This window comes from Symsagittifera roscoffensis, chromosome 3 (genome assembly GCF_963678635.1).
Source record: "Symsagittifera roscoffensis chromosome 3, txSymRosc1.1, whole genome shotgun sequence".
NCBI classification, from domain to species: domain Eukaryota; kingdom Metazoa; phylum Xenacoelomorpha; order Acoela; family Convolutidae; genus Symsagittifera; species Symsagittifera roscoffensis.
In genome coordinates this window covers 80,174,764-80,181,203 of record NC_087064.1, presented here as the reverse complement: position 1 = coordinate 80,181,203, position 6,440 = coordinate 80,174,764, and the positions used below count along the sequence as shown (strand labels likewise).

Sequence of the window (6,440 nt, the reverse complement as noted above, 5' to 3'; positions counted from 1 at the left end):
GTCAAAAGTTTTTTGTGGTAAGATTTATCCGCACAGTAAAGGAACAAAATGCGAGTTCTTTGATTCGTTATAGCAATTCGATGTATATATCTGTATTTAAGTGACAATGAACAATTTTAGAGAGCAATGAACAATCTGGAATCATAGAGTCTTATTTAGGTCATGTTGGATTTTTTAGAAGTCACTAAAAATTTTTCTTGCTGGTATATGATTTTTACGATTTCGTTTTTTGATTTTGAATTTCAATTCAAATTCATTTGCTAAAAAGAAACAAAACATCCTCTAAAAAGTTTACGGTTTTCTTATTTATTGACATTTTCCGAGTGTTGGATATACTTACGTTACTGAAGGTCGTTAGAGACAAGAGACGGTTTTTATAATAGTGGTTTTGAAAATTAGTTCAAGCTCTGTATTAACTAAAGCTGTTTAAGTTGTGTGGTTTTCTTGCTTTTTCATCAAAATTTGTTCTTTCTATAATTTTTTGTTGCAGTTTGACTCATTTCACGATTTGACGCAGTTTGAATTTTGCGGTTTGACCTCAAGTATACGTTCTAATGCATGTGAACAATTGGTGGAAAATTAGTTTTCCGATTACAATTGTAAAAAGATTACCCGGTTACTGTGCAAGTAGTACAGAATTTTCCGACCATAGTCTTAAAAAAATACAAAGAAAAAGTTTTTCTTTCAAATTTCAGTAGTTCTTTCTGGGTGGTGTGATAGATATTACTGGTCTAAAAATAGAACTTAGGCATATCCGACCAACATAGTAAAAAAAGGCCTACTGGAAAACAGTTTACGACGAAAATAGACTAGAAAAACAAAAAAAAATTGTTAGAAAAGTTCAAAAAAAATTCAATTAAAAAAAAATTTTGCAGATTTTTTTTGGGTTTTGAGTCCTAAATTGGCGCTTAAAAACTCACGGTTTTAAACCTAAGATTTTAAACCTGTACGCTCACCTTATTAGCTCGAAATTAGACAGTTTGCAACTTTGTATTCGGGTGTTTTAGTTTTTTTGTTTTCCACGCAAAATCAGTACGACAACTAATCATCGGAATGGGTCGAGTACTATTGGGTTAATTCTATCAGAAAGTTTTCTATTTTACCAAAAATTGTAAATTTCAAACCGTTTTTTTTTCAACACAGAAAATTGGTTCAGAGGTTAATAATGTCGTTCCAATCACAACTAAAATGGCTTAAATATGATATATTACTCACTGGGTTCCGATGATTATTTGCGGTACCTGATTTTGCGTGGAAAACAAAAAACTAACGAAAACAAGGATAACCGGTTACTGTACAAGTAGCACAAGTTTTTTGAAACTTTTTTTTCGAAGTTTTAAGTTTTTTATTCCCAAAATTGCGCTTAAAACTCCAGAAACTACTTTTACTGGATAAAAACCTAAGTTTTCGCTGCTCAAATTAAGCTTAAATAAGCTATTGGAAGCATATATGACTCTTTTCCTACTGTCTCTTGGCTGTTTTGCATTAATTTTATTTGTTGTTGAATTGTTTCAGAAGTTTTTCGACGTTATTGAAGCTGTGTTTATGGTGGAATCCTTCATGCGTGAAGGATCGAATGAGCGAAAGTTTTGTCAACCAATTAGCGCTCAGTATTAAAAAGTCCGAATTATAAATTCAGCCAGTTTTTTTTGGACAGTTTAAAGGGCAGGGCGTTGATTGGCAGAGAAATTTCGCGTAGCCCCCTTGTTTACGAAATGGAGCTTCGCTCCTGTGTAAACTCTTGCAACATAAGTGAAACGTTTGCTTTTTTTGGGCCTTTTTAAACCGACCTTGCAGATTTATGCGTTTAGTTTCTGTGCACAGCTTCTGCTTCGCGATGTTAAGACCAGCGTTTAATCGACTTCTTCACAAGAAATTCATTGTATTTCTTTCGCCTCTGCTTCCAAATTTATGTTGATTTCCTCTGATTTTGTTCAGCCGCGAGGATTCAGTATTGCTTAATTAAATAGTCTCGCTTTTGTTAAATTTGGAGACGTAGGGACCTCTGAGATTTTTCGCTACAATGAATTGCATTTTTTCATTATTAGCTTTTCTAAATTGGGCTTTTGCTTTTGTATTAAAACATATCCTAATTCTGCTGCTGGCAGGAAAAGGGCGTATCTCGCAAAAAGACCGCCTCTTTTGAAAAATGGTCAACAGAATAGTCAACAGCAGTTGCTAAAGGAGGCAGGAATTGCTCCGTGCACTCACTTCTGTAACAGTAGTTTGTTGGGTTACTATGCATTAAACGACCCAAAAAGAAGAAGTAAATCAAGCTATTTTGATTTGCAAATTTTCGACATTGACTACCATATTTTGAATAGATCAAATCAATGTTCAGCTTAGAAACTAAAATATAACGTTTGAAGTAGAAATGTTTGAAGTAGAATCTAATTTAAATCTTACAGCAAGAATAAGAACTAAATTATTGTTCCGACTTTTCATTGTTCGAAATGCATATTTAATACAAACGGTATCTATATCTGATTCAAAGTTTGTCCGCTCAGCTCAATCATTTTGTAATGTATTCGTTTTCTCGTTTTGTGAAACAAGTATAAATTAGTTACGAGACTGCCAGTATATCAGGACACTCACCTGAATTCTCCGAATGCTCTCCAACTAGTCTCTCGAATAGTTTTCGCCAAAGAAATTTTAACACAGCATTTTTTGAATGTCAAAATCGAATATCAGGTTTTAAAGTTTGAACTAAAGGGCATAAATATCTATTAGCGTTCCTCGTTTCAATCTGGATCGATTGTGAGTGCGGGATAACTAGCCACGCATAAATGAAATGCGTTACGCATTCAACATCATAATTACAATCTTCGAAATGCGCGTAAATTAGTCCAGAACATGGCGAAATTGGCTGTTTTCAAGCTCTCAGAAATTCACCAAAATTTATTGCAAATGAAATATAATTTTGTTACGATTGCGGGACTTCGTTTCTTGTTGTTCCGACTTTCGATACGAAAGTAACAGAATATTTGTGCTCAGGGTGGGTTTTTTTTTCTTCAGACAATTTTCGACTTTTTAACTAGCCATTTTTGACGGAATTTTTTTAAATATCATTCGAAAGGTATTGTTGCCCTGAGCTCAAATTTGAAAAGATATTTCATCTGTGATCATTTTTTGTAAAGTTACGGGGGTTTAAAGATTGCCATTTTGACCAATTTGGGACAATTAAAGCGCGATATATTTCGCGCTGTTAACGCGTAAGCGGAAAGTTAATCCGTCTAAAAAATCGTTCCAAATTGGTTAAAAAATAGCTTATTTGCCATAATTGGTTTGTTACAAGGAGCGAAATCTATACTTTTGTACTTTATATGGCCTGTGGGGTGATGATTCTCATAAATTTTCATTTTTTTGAAAAAAAAATTTCATTTTGTTTTATTTCATTGAAACTTTTAAAGTTATTACTGCTCCATAAACCTTAAAAGGCAGTCGGAACATTCAGGGCTTTACCCTGATACGAGCAGTCTAGTTATAGTAGAAATTTCGTTGGTTAAACCTAAACAATTGCGGAAACTGGTCTGAATATAAATCCCAAGAACAAATCTTCCCTTACTGTCTTCGAATGGCGGAAGGATAATTCCAACATAACAGGTAGTTCTATTACCCGTCTACTTTTTTAAAAAGCAAGTCGCGTAGTTTTCTTGCACAAATTATTGTATTAATAGGTTTTGTCGAACATTCTTATACTCTTTTGCGATATCATCGACTTTTTTTCAAATAAAGAAACGCAATTCCTCTGAAATAATTTGACGAAATTTTTGGAGATTTGAATTTATTCAATTTGCAAACTTACTGGATTAAGTTATGTGCGTTTTATGTATTCATCTGCGTGATAGCGACTCGTTTAAATAATAATTCGAAAACAGGTTGAGGCAGCTTAATTAGTTCTAATAAGTCCCCAATTATGCGATCAGGCTAGTGAGCGTAGGGTAATATTACTAATCCATTTTTTGTACCAAACTCTCTAATAGAACTGCTCATTGGTTAGCACTTTTGCTGCATAGCATTGGCAGTTTCTTCACATCTGTTCTATCTGCTTTATTCACGACTAGTGTTTGCCTAATGATAAGCGAACATGGGACAGATGCTGGGACTTGATAATCTTTATCTACATTTCATAGTTTTTTTATTCTGGCACTTGACAAAAGTTTTCTTCGAGACATTTTACTTTTTAGTGCTACTTTTTGCCGTTTTTTCACTGGTGTTAGCGAAGACAGATTAGTTTATATGTATATTTAGTTACTTTTTCCACTCTTTTGCTGCTTTTTGAATTTGTTTTTTTTAAATGCCTTTCACCATTTTTAGGAATTTTTTATTTGTGTTCACGCAGTGTTAAATTTTTACTTCGCCGTTATGCAATGATTTTCCAATTTTCCGGGGTTTAGAAGAATTAATTGGATTTTACCAGGCGTTTTATGCTTGGTTTCTAATGAAGTTTGCATTTGAAGTAATGTCTTTAATTGGTTTTCATATTTTTTGTTATTTTACTGTGGATGTTTTCACTTTTTGTGAAGCTGCTGTCTTACTAAACTTGATAAGCGTGGGGAAGGGGTGCAAAGTAAGTTTGCATTGAGTTATCACACTTGCGATTAGCAAGCGTTATCAAATCGGAATACAGACTTTCGTTTGGTCTAACGTTTAGTCTAACAAAATCACTTTATTTGAATATTTGGGGCAGCAGCTTATATGTTCTGAGGGAATGTGTACAGGTGATATTCGTCTGCCTGTAAAATTGCCGTACTCTTCGAATTTCTTTTATTGGTGAATGTAAACCACTGTTTTTTTTCGTTAAAATGATTTCCGCTAATGTTATATCCGTTTCATTGCCTCAAATTTCGTTTAAGTATTGTCTGCTTAGTTACTGCTGGATATATATTTTTTCAAAACCTATATAACACTGGCAGTTGTTTTTATCAGCATCTTTCGTCAAGTTAATCTACGTTGTATAAAAATGTAAGAAAATTAGCAGATGCTTACAATTCAGTGGCTTTCGGCCTGATTTTTTTGGGCTAGCTGCTTTTGTTATGTTGTGTCCATTCAATGCGATTAAAGAATAGCGTTGAAATTGTTTCATTGTGTATTAGAACCAATTTCGCAGTGGTTTACCATAAGGACTTTCTGTTTCTAGGGTTCGCTTACCGGTCGACGGCATGAAATGGCTATGGGAAAAAGTGGAAGAAGAGGTACGAAAAAAAAATAAATGACAAAAACTAAGAGCTTGAATTTATTTTCTTGTGGAAGTTATATTTTTGTAAAATTAACGTATAATAACATCTTCTCTGCAGAAGTAAATTTCAAGTTATATATACTTTTTCAACCTGCGGCACTCTTTTTTCAAATTTTTTGCGTGATTGTCGTTTAAGGAAAGAACCGAAAGTTATATAAGGAATATATTATACGTGCCTGCACAAAACAGTTAATACAAATCAGTCTCTACAGTTTTAGTCCGAAAAATCAAATCAAAGTCCCAAAAAAAAACATTCCGACAAACAAACGGTCCCAAAAAAATTCCGACAAACAGCCCCATTGATCGAAGTGACAATAATCCATGAGCTGATAAAATAATTCTCGCGGATTTAAATTATTTTGGCTTAAAATAATCCGGAGGATGATAGGTAAGTATAGCAAAAAAATAGAACTACTTAGATGACAGCAGCGTCCACGGACTAATTACATAATCAGCTAAACAGTGACAATATCCGGTGTCATAAAAATCTCCGGTGTCATTGGGATACGTTAGTGTGACACCTCCTCGAGTGGTGTAGTCCTTTGCGGTGGGGTCCGCAGTAATCGGATTTACCCCGGTGCATCCTGGGGATTTGGTCTGAGCTTTTGGGCTGTCGGGCAGGTATTCGTACTTCCGATTACCTGCGCGATGTATTGGATCACGTGCTTCCGGTGTCATTGGGATACATTAGTGTGACACCTCGAGTGGTGTAGTCTTTTGCGGTATTGGATCACGTGCTTCCGGTGTCATTGGGATACGTTAGTGTGACACCTCCTCGAGTGGTATAGTCCTTTGCGGTGGGGTCCGCAGTAATCGGATCTACCCCGGTGTATCCTGGGGATTTGGTCTGAGCTTTTGGGCTGTCAGGCAGGTATTTGTACTTCCTATTACCTGCGCGATGTATTGGATCACGTGCTTCCGGTGTCATTGGGATACGTTAGTGTGACATCTCCTCGAGTGGTGTAGTCCTTTGCGGTGGGGTCCGCAGTAATCGGATCTACCCCGGTGTATCCTGGGGATTTGGTCTGAGCTTTTGGGCTGTCGGGCAGGTATTTGTACTTCCTATTACCGGCGCGATGTATTGGATCACGTGCTTCCGGTGTCATTGGGATACGTTAGTGTGACACCTCCTCGAGTGGTGTAGTCCTTTGCGGTGGGGTCCGCAGTAATCGGATCTACCCCGGTGTATCCTGGGGATTTG

General features: G+C 35.8%; 1 protein-coding gene across 3 annotated transcripts in view; it reads right to left on the bottom strand.

The window, feature by feature from the left end:
- The window catches only part of LOC134841257 (metal cation symporter ZIP14-like), a 379,452-nt gene that overhangs the window by 166,087 nt on the left and 206,925 nt on the right, over window positions 1–6,440 (bottom strand). The window lies entirely within an intron of this gene.